This window comes from Larus michahellis, chromosome 8 (genome assembly GCF_964199755.1).
Source record: "Larus michahellis chromosome 8, bLarMic1.1, whole genome shotgun sequence".
In the NCBI taxonomy this organism is placed as follows: domain Eukaryota; kingdom Metazoa; phylum Chordata; class Aves; order Charadriiformes; family Laridae; genus Larus; species Larus michahellis.
In genome coordinates this window covers 34,087,152-34,097,846 of record NC_133903.1, presented here as the reverse complement: position 1 = coordinate 34,097,846, position 10,695 = coordinate 34,087,152, and the positions used below count along the sequence as shown (strand labels likewise).

The 10,695-nt window shown below is 42.6% G+C and overlaps 1 long non-coding RNA gene across 1 annotated transcript; it reads right to left on the bottom strand.

Annotated features, from left to right (window-relative positions):
• Positions 1 to 2,735: 2,735 nt before the first annotated feature.
• Positions 2,736 to 9,396, bottom strand: LOC141747326 (uncharacterized). The gene is made up of 4 exons (XR_012588675.1): positions 6,121 to 9,396; positions 5,032 to 5,173; positions 3,560 to 3,734; positions 2,736 to 3,162 (listed from the first exon to the last, which is right to left on the bottom strand). It is a non-coding gene; the product is annotated as an uncharacterized LOC141747326 (long non-coding RNA).
• Between the last annotated feature and the right edge of the window lie 1,299 nt (positions 9,397 to 10,695).

The following is a 10,695-nucleotide window of genomic DNA, read 5'->3' as shown; positions in this document are numbered from 1 at the left end:
ATACTTTGTTAAAGGAATAAAGAGGATACAATCAATTTTTATTGCTCTATCATGCCTCTAAACTGATTGCAGGTGTAATAAAAATAGGGATCCCATTTCATTTAAAGCAAGGAAAGTAATTTTATTTACTTTTTTTCAGTCACACCCCCACACAAGTGCACGCACGCACAGAGCAATCAGCTGCTGCACTTGTTAGCTCGCTGATTAAATACTTTGTCACTTAACTCTGAACTAATTAAAGAGAATTGAAGCTGCCTGTGCGTCAGCCAACATGGCATTAACTTTAACTGAAATTCCTATGCTTCACTCATTCCTCGTCTGCAGAACTGGGGGAGGGAGATCCTTTTAGCTTCTTTCAGCCAGCAGTTCTACCAACAGATCCATCCTCGGCTGCTGAGATTTCTTTGGTCAATAACTTTTGATAGCTGTACTAAAACAGTAACGTTTCCCTCTATCTGCAGTCTTGTCAGCTTTGTGACCCACAGGCTCTCAGAGTGTGCGTGGTGGAAGCAAAGATGGGTAACGGTCCAACACTGCAGTTCTGGCTGGTACCTCATACACACGAGTGATGTTGGAGGGCGTGCAGACCCCGATGATCTAACCACTGAAAATGTTTGTTTGTCAAAATAATCACTAATTGTTAGAACTTGTTCAAAGTCCCAGCCCCTGGTTGTCCACTAATTTGTGAAAATCATAGCTATGTTTTTAAGGGGGTTTTGTTTGTTTGTTTTCTTTTCATTTTGAGACACAAATCCTAAACCCTCAAAGTCTAAGGAAAGTTTTCCAAGACTTTATATTTGAAAAGTTGTGATTTTTAAGCCAACATCAAGATCCTCGAGAGCTTGACTCACCAATTTCAAATTTTGTCACCAAAGCGGAATTATAGCCCAGGGAAAACATATAGCCCAGGAAAAGCTGTCTCATTCCAGAGTTAACTACCCTAAACATATGCATTTGTCCTCTACCCTCCAAATGAAATACACTGTACTGACAAATGAAGTATGGATTGGTTAGCTGCGTAGGTATGTGTCTGTGTTTGTAGTTTATGGAGCTGATAAGTTAATCTAGACTGACACTTAGACTATACATGTTTCACCCTCACGTTTTTTGGAATACAATCAAACAGATGGTGCATGAACATCACAATATATTCTCAGGTTCCCAAAAGGAGTTAACAATATTTTTTTTAGAATGACAGCTCATGATGTATCATAACTAAGGTTGTGTCACCCTTTTCCCTGTAATCTATGATTTTCAAGGGTTTATGATGTAACTATAAAAATTCATTCAAGCTAGAAAAACAGCCTGAAACCAAGAGCTCAGTTTTTGTTGAGAAATGTCAAGCAAGCCACCCCATCATTATAAAGTTTTCATTTTTTAAATTTTCCCCATGCATTCATATTAATTGGGAGGGGGAAAAGACGGGGGGAAGGGAGAGGTCCTAAAAATAAGTAAGTTCTTTGAAGAAGGTAAATACTTTGTATTTTTATGTCAAAATTTAAAAAGGTTTACTACATGCCAAACAGGTTTTTTTAATACACCTGTGCATGTTATAAGCCAACAAAAGCTGGGAAGCTCAAAATAAAGAGCAATACTCTGTCTTGGCCAAAGCATGTTTTTTAACATCTGAATTGGAGAGACTTTAGAGTCTAGAAATTAGGCTTTTAAAAAATCCATATAGATTGTACAGCCCAAAGTTTGTTTTCTCCATGTCATCTGCCAGTTTCAAATACTTTATTCTCTGCCCTAGGATGTTTAAAAGCAGCAGTAAAAAACCCCAACAGAGTTCATTAATATTGGGCGTAGCCAGCGCTGTCAGGCTGTAGAAGCATCGTCTTGCTCCCGCAGCAAGACGGGTTGGTTCCACTTTTGTTTCATCTCCCTTTCACAGGTGAAAAGAGAAGCAGAATAAGGTTTGGGGAAGGAAAGTATGAATCTTCCCTTGAGCTTTTCAATCTATGGTCACACTGGCAAAATTTTGTTTGGAATTTTATTCTGGATAGGTTCAGGTATGTGCATACAGACACACGCACACATGCCTTTTGCTACTGTACTTTGTTTTAAATAAATCAAGCCTGCTCTGCCAAGCATTCCTTGTTGCCTGTCTCTGTGTTTCATTCCATGCTGTCATCCCCGTGGCTTACACCGTTATCCCTAGATTTTGGGGGCCCTACATGAAATAAGAGGTATAGGGCCATATCCACCTCAAAATTTGCTCTTTTTAATTCCACAAGCTAAGCTGTGCGTTACTTCTTTTTGGAAGCACTGCAGGTTAGACAGCAGATGAGATGAGAGAGAAAACAAAACCATGCAGCATTTCAGAGCTGCCTCCCCCATCATTGCACCCTCTGCTCTCTCTCCAGCTTCCATCTCCCTTGTGTTCCTTGTCATTTTTTCTTATGGTTGTGTTTTGGGGGTTTTTTGTCTGAGTCTGTAAAACAGGGCTTCTCTGTAAAATTCCTCAGACACCCATACGAATAACTCCCCGTGCACGTTGTATAAACGTGGCTTTGGTAGAAAGGCACACGATGGCATGTCTGTGTTGGCAATATAACAGTCCCTGGCAAGCACAGCACCAACAAAGCCCCTGAAGATGCTGGTGAGCAGCCCTGCGAGCGCCAGCCCCGGACAGCCCGCACGGCGCAGGGAGCCGGGGCGGGAGAGGGAAATTACTGGGGGTGGGTGGGCAAGTTGTAGCAAATTCTCTTGACTGCAGAACAAAAATTACCTGCAGTGGGAGGCCTGGGACACGTCACCAGCTCTGCTGAGGCACAGCTCAGCGCTGCCGTGCAGGCTACAGCTGACTCACTTTGCTTTGCCTGGCTAAAACATGGGCTTGTCCCACACAGCCTCTCTGTGCGCCTCCGTCAGGAACACGAGTGTCACAAAAGCCATAGGAGCGTCCAGGCAGAACTGACTGGCCCGTAAATGGGCAAAACAGAGGAAAAACAATCATCACGGTCTTATGCCCTTGGCCTCCTACTGTCCTAAGACCCCAGGAGGCCACAGAGCTAAATTAGTGCAGAAGAAACAAGCAACCAGCTGTGACCTGGATCGTGTATTACATACCCCAGGCAGCCCCGGGGCTCAGCTCTGGTCCCCAGTATGCTCTGAACATCAGCGCGACCCTCAGCTATTCCTTCATGGCAAGTTCTTGTTGGCCTGCACCAAAACAGAGGTCAAAAATGGGCTTCGGAGGACATGTTTAATACAAGATAAAAGTTATATGCACACGAGACTAGAAAAAAAAGCTTGACATCTGTTGCAAAACAGCATTAATTAGGTATTACTTTAAATGATGAATCCTGGCCCATTCCCATGTGAACAGTTGGCAAATGTACTGTTACAATCAGGTTGGATTTGGGGGGTTAGGGGTGTTGGGTTTTTTTTGATCAAGACACTTTGTTATAATCACAGCCTATTAAGACTTTTTATTAGTTTATTAAGACTTTTGCTTGTTCTCTGCATGAGCTATATTGAGTGTCTCGTGTCCCCCTAAAAAGTACTTCTATTGAACATGAAACAATGGCATTAGGGGTAAACAAAGACAGGAAAATACCTTAATAAAGCCTTTTGAAAATGCAGGCTTAATTTGCACTCTTTGTGATCACTTAAGCGATGAAAGACACTTGTCCACAGCATCTTGGTTTATTCAGTGGGTTGATTGCTACATGATCACGATTTCTTTTGTTTTCCTCATTCAGCATATGTTCCATGCCTTGTAAACTGCATACCTGTAAGAAGCATCCTATCTTGTTTAGATTAGAGGGATTCGTACATACTGTGCTCTTTTTCTGAACAGATTTGCCTGGAACGCTTTCAGGCTGACATTAACAAGATAAGGCAATATGCAATAGAGACGTGCTATACTGCTTAGAATCATCTTTGAGCTTAATTGTGTGCAAGTCTGGGTTAGTTTATTTTCAAGTAATGCCCACACTTATCTATGATGTTAGTGATGGTCAGTGATTTTTTACTAACATATTTCAAACAAAGTTTTCCCCTGATCTTTCCCTCATCAGAGAAAGTGAAATCTGTTGCCTTGGCATACTGAGGGAAAAACTTGGTTCAGCAGTTCCTAAATTATAATATTGTAAGGATACTGCAGTTCTTGGTGGTTTCTTGTATGCGTAGCTGCAGGATAGAATAAAACAATTTAGGGTTAAATGCTTCCAAAACCCGATAAAAAATAGTTCACTTTATATGCTCAGTGCTTATCCAGTGAAATCAAGAGAAACTGTTTGCACCATTGGCACTAGAACTTGTTCTTAATATTCCAGAAAAAAAAAAATTAAAAAACAGAGTAAGATGGGCTTTGATGACAAACCCTTTGGGGCAACGTGTCTTCTCACACAGTACCCAAGACACACTGAACCATGTCATGACTCCAACTTTTAGGAACTGGCCTAAAGAGGACTGACACAATGGTGTCCATTATGCTCATGATGCGACATCCTGTGGTGTCTTTGCTGACACGTTGCCTATGGACTACATGTTGCTTCAACCCCTTAGAAGAGGTGAAACACCAAGATGCCTGTTTTCACCGGCCTACTATGCACGTCATTTAATATTTTTAAGACCCTTACTTTGACAATTGCAATTTGTCACTGCGTAAAATACGGGAAATGTCACTTATTCAAAAAGGCTATATTTAACACACACAGAAACCACATTCAAATGCAGTTAAGGTTGTGACAAGCCATGAAATGTGTAAAATTACAAATAATGCAAAATGGGCTTCTTAGTCAGAGAAATTAAAGGTTTCAAAGTGCATGAAACCTTTGCCTCCTTCCCACGTAAGGCAGCAGTGTAGAGCTGGTGGCAGTCTGAACAGCTGGTAGTTTGCTAGGCCGTAAAGAAAAAAAATGTTTCTTTTTACTCTCTCTTTCTATGGAAAATTATATTCAATTTTACTATAATGCAGTGCAAGTATCAAGTTTATTCTTAGCAGCATGTCTCTTCAGTCATGTTGTGAAAGTAATTGCAACAAAGGGAATATGAAAAGTATTATTAGTAAGAATAACATCTTACTTTTATGCAGATCATTTCGTCCAGAAGGGCTCCTAGTCACTCTTGCAAACCATTGGCAGTGTCTTGTTCTCAGACCCTCAAGGCAGCGCTCAGCCCCGATGCTCAGCTGTGGCCGCACGTGTGGAGCCCGAGCAGAAGGATCCTGGCGGCTCAGCACAGATGAAGAAATCATTATGATGAAAGTCGCAGCCTCTCTGTGAATCTGAGATCTGAAATTTGCTTTTGCCTCTACCACTGCAAAATGCTTTACCTCTCATCCTACCCATCTCCCAATGGCTTCTAGAAAAATATAGAATCACAGAATGGTTTGGGTCGGAAGGGACCTTGAAGACCACCTAGTTCCAGCCTCCCTGCCATGGGCAGGGACACCTCCCACTAGACCAGGCTGCTCAAAGCCCCATCTGGCCTGGCCTTGAACACTTCCAGGGATGGGGCATCCACAGCTTCTCTGGGCAACCTGTTCCAGTGTCTCACCACTCTCACAGGAAAGAATTTCTTCCTAATATCTGATCTAAATCTACCCTCTTTCAGTTGAAAACCGTTACCCCTCGTCTTTTTGCTACACTCCCTGATAAAGAGTCCCTCCCCATCCTTTCTGTAGGCCCCCTTCAGGTACTAGAAAGCCACTATAAGGTCTCCCCCGAGCCTTCTCTTCTCCAGGCTGAACAACTCCAACTCTCTGAGCCATCTTCATAGGAGAGGTGCTCCAGCCCTCTCATCGTCTTTGTGGCCCTCCTCTGGACTCCCTCCAACAGATCCATGTCCTTCTTATGTTGGAGGCTCCAGAGCTGGACACAGTACTCCAGGTGGGGTCTCACCAGAGCAGAGTAGAGGGACAGAATCACCTCCCTTGACTGGCTGGCCATTCTTTTGATGCAGCCCAGGATGCAGTTAGCTTTCTGGGCTGCAAGTGCACATTGTCGGCTCATGATGAGCTTGTCATGCACCAGCACTCCCATGTCCTTATCCTCAGGCCTGCTCTCAATCCATTCTCCATCCAGCTTGTATTTGTGCTTGGGATTGCCCTGACCCATATACAGGACCTTATGCTTCACCTTGTTGAACATCATGAGGTTTGCAAGGGCTCACCTCTCAAGTCTTTGGCATTTCTGCTGAAATCCTAGGTCTTCTTGTGGAACTGTGGCCATGATGCTTTCAGCCTCTGCACGCTTCTTTTATCTGTGTGGCTGTTAAACCTGTGAAAAGGCCACTGGAAAAGACTGAGATTGGCTAGAGAAGGCAAACTTTCTGAGGACAGTTTGTACTCAAGGGTCATCAATCATTTTCCTGATTTAAGAGTGAAATATATCTGGATCAGCTATTCTTTCAATAGCAGAGGGAAATCTGGGCACACTGGTGTGGCAACAGGACTCCCTCTAGAACATTCCTTTAGGCTTTATCACTTCTTTTTTACACAACTATTGTCCACGAAAGTACCTGCTTATCTCTGTAGTTGGCTATGATAACTGCATACCCTAATGAAATGCAATATCATGAGACAATTTTGCTTACCTCCACAAAGTATTATACCATGCTAAAATTCTTGCTACAGTCACAAATGAAGCAGTGTAACTACCTGCTTAGAATCTCTGAGGGAAAAATATAAATTAGTAAATCATCATGTAATTAGAATGTTCCATCTCTTTCAACCAACGGTAGCTTCAGCAGGCTGGTTTAGTAGCAAGTTCTTATCAAAGGTATTTTAATCTTGAGTGGTAGAGTCTGATCATTATCTTTCAAAAGTAGGACTTCAGGTTTCAAAGCACTCTGCCCCATAGAGCAGGGTGCACCCTTCAGTCTAGGAAGGAAGTCAGACAGCATCTAGAAGGGCCAAGAACTGAGATGTGAAAGTGCCCATGGATGCAGGGGGACAGAAGGGATCATCAGATCAAACGCAGACAAAACATTCTGAACTGGTCAAGAGGATTCCCCTGCAGCAGAAAAGAAAGGCTAAAGAGAAACAGACTTTCGAGAAGCCAAAAAAAAAAATGAGTTAGAAGAGCAAAAACATAAACAAACGAGTGCTAAAATAATGAACACAACTGAAGAACAAGGCAAAGGAGTGTGCATGTCTATGGGTGCACCTGGGTAGACACTCAACCTCCTGTGCAACCAACATCACCTCGGGGGAAAAGTAAGCCTTTGCACTGACAAAAACATGCATCTTCCTCCCATTTGGCTTTTATCATTTATGCAATTTTCTGGCTAGAAGTAAATGGTTTGGCCACAATAAATTGTTAAGAGAAGTAACATCTGTTATGGAAGGCAAATTGGCAAGGACTACATTAAAGTGGGATTTGAATAATGGTTGTTTTCCTCAAAATTTAGACTATTTCCAATTTTTTTATAACTACAGATATAATTAATGAATTCATATACAATCAGGCCACGCACTGTTTTTATTCCTGGGCTTGGACTTCATCTACGAACAGTTATACCTGAACATACATTCTGATGAGAATTAGGCCTAAATTAGAGTCTCCAAAATTCTCCACCCAAGTGGAGAAGACTCAGAGTTAGGGCTTTATTTGCCTCAACTTTATATTTGTTTTTCACCTTAATAAATTCTGTGGAGTTGTTTCAAATTTATCCTTATACCCTTACAAAGAAAATCCTTGTACAAAGTTTGGTCCCAGATAGCAGCTTGCTATCTTGTTCTAAATTTATTTGCCACATTGACCTAGTATTCATAGTCCTATTTCTATTCCTAATTTTCACCAGAAGTATATCAGCCACAAATGTGATAAATACACATGCATATGCTGTATTTCTATTTATTGTACCATGGAAAAGTACTTTATGCTGTAATAAAAACAAGTGTATATATAGTAGGAAGCATTAAAATGTAGGGTTAGCTGCTATATTTTGAAGAAACACTTCCTCTTTCAGCCTGTGTGGGCCTGTGCCTATTCTAATAACCACCACATCAGGAAAGTGATTCCAGTTATGTATATTCCTGATATCAACACCTTTACCTCAACAGCACAGTGCAAACAACATAGGCAGCAACACAAATTCTCTTTTTTATGCATTCTATGAATATACAGAAAGGTTACATTTGCATTTAATCCAGACCCCTTTAAAAGGGTTGAGAGGACACAAGGAGGAATATGTACTTGTCCCTGCACAAGTTTCTAATTCCTGCTGGGGATTCTGGAGAGAGCAGCAGCCCTGGCAGTGATGCTCAAGACTTTGGTTTACGTTACCAAAACTTGAAGATGAAATTACAATCACAGCATGCGTGTATGCAGGGGGAAATAATTTATAGGTACATACTATAAACGCTGCTCTTGTCCTTCCCCTAGTTTTTCCTCTTGGCCTCCTCCTCTCCCCATTTTATAAACTCCAGACAATAAACTGTCACAATGCATTTATTTTTTTTTTTTTCTAAATTACAACTGTTTTGAATTTAGCTCCTTGTATGGTTACCCAGGGGAGCTGCCATCTTCCCATCCCTTTACACTCCTTAAGTGAGATTTTTGCCCAAGGGAGCTCTACCACTTCCTAAAACGTAATTCAGATTTTTTGTCTTCAGCGAGTGAGTCAGTGCTGCTTCTAGTAAGCCAGAGCATAGAAGTGTCAGTCAGTGCACTCTGCAGCTTTGCAAGAGGTTTTTCCCACCATGATTTGTTGGTAAATTAGCAGGAAGCATACAAAATGTGTTTGGCGATTAAAGAAATCCAATGTTTCCCAGATCACGTTGATTCTTCCCCATGGGAAGCTCAAATCTGAGTAGGGCACACTAGGCAGTGGGGTCCCATCCGAGGGCAGAGCCGGTTAGACCTGTCCCTCCAGCGCCATCTGCAAGGGAGGTTGGAGCTGGGAAAGTTGGAGCTGCTGTCTCAGCCTCAGGGGAACTCCAGGATGGGTGCCACCAGCAGAGACAGGGGAGCAACTCACCTGCTGTTACATCCTGGTCTGACTACATTGGGTCCAAGAGAGGTTCACAATGATTCCAAGCGTGAAATTAAGACACAAATGAGGTCAGATGCCACGCACTGCAGGTTTATTGTTATTCCCCAGCAATAGTCACTGAGATGAGCAACAGAGTAAGGCAGAAGTAGAGGAAGGGCAGAAAGGAGAAGCAGTATTACGGAGCACAGCAAGAGTATAGTCACCACCACGGGCCCAATGACATCTCAGGGGTCCTCTGGAATTTCATCAGTGTCCCGTTGATCCGTGGTTCTCAAGTCGTGATGGTGGTAGTGGGAGTCCCGGTTCCCATTGTGGTGGGTCACCGTACCAGTTATAGTCCAGGTTGGTCTGTAGGCTTGACCAATCAGCATGACGGTGGCCTTTGCCTAGCTAATTGTCGTTTGACACGGTCAACATATGAGCTCTTCCTGCCTTTGTTGCCTGGACAGAGCTTAGTTTAGCACAGTCATGGTGGCACAGCAAGTTTGGGGTAACGGGACAAGTCCAGGCAAGCCCTGGTGTAGGCAGGGTCTGGCCACCCTGATAACCCAAGGCCTACACCCTTTTCAGCTGATGGCAATCTTGGGTGGTGACTGATAAGCAAAAGAATGGTCTGCAGAAGCTGCTAAATAGACACAGCAAGCCTCTTATTGGTCTGCAAGCCTGCCGTCAATTTGCAGAAGCTTAAGCAAGCTTTGAGACAATCACTTTGAGGTTCCAGTCTCTCACACCTGCTGAGGCCGAGGTCACTTGGCCTGTTGCATCTTGTCCCTGCACCACACCAAATCTCTGCCCGCGCCAGAGCTCATGCTCCTAGTTGTGGTTTGCCATTGCTACACAGCATCTTCAGAAAGAGTGGGCAGCCTGCAGCTTCACGTTTTGGACACTAGCACTTTCAAATATATTTTAACATGGTCTAACACTGTAACTTTAGGTTTTGTTCCAATTTCACATATTTTTGGCTGAAAGATTCTTCCTTTGGAAAATACAGCATTGTCAATATATTATTTCTTTGCAGGAATAACTCAATTTTGTTTAAAGGTCCTTATCTTCCAGCCAGGACAACTGAAGAACAATTGCTTCAAAGTAACATTTCAAAATAGTTCCTATTTTAAATAAAAATTTGAAACAATGATTTTTTATTTTTGCTTGCTGATTCTAAACAGGAAATTTGATTTAAACATGTGAAATTGCCTCTGACTGATGGAGCAGTCAGCGCCTCCTGCTTTGGCGTTTCTGATCTAAAACTTTTTGGAAGTTTTTTCTCTTGCAGAACTGTTGAAAATATCAACTTTCATTCTAATTGGAACCTGAGATAGTAGCAAATTATAACTATTCTCCCATGAAAGGATGATCCGGTTTCAGAGACAGGACGGGAGCAGGGAGGGAACAGTAAATCGCTGCCACGAATGAGCAGAGGAACTGCTCATGCTTTTCTGATTTTTTACTGCCATATATACTCAGCCATGTGTTTTACCTGAGCAGACTGCCTTTCTTAATGAGAATTATGCACACAATTTATTCCAGTTCCAGACTAATGCAGGTTTTATACTCAGCATTTAAATGCACAGGTTTCCATTTTGCATCTAATTAGTTTGGGGAAATATAGCGGAAGAGTCAGCAATGCCCTAGAACGCCTGCGAGAAGGCACTTGCCCAGCCTGGCTCTGTACCCTGTCACGCTCAAGGCACATCCGAGAGAGAAGCATCATGGCAAGTGCTGCCAGCAACACAAGGGCTGGCAAACCAC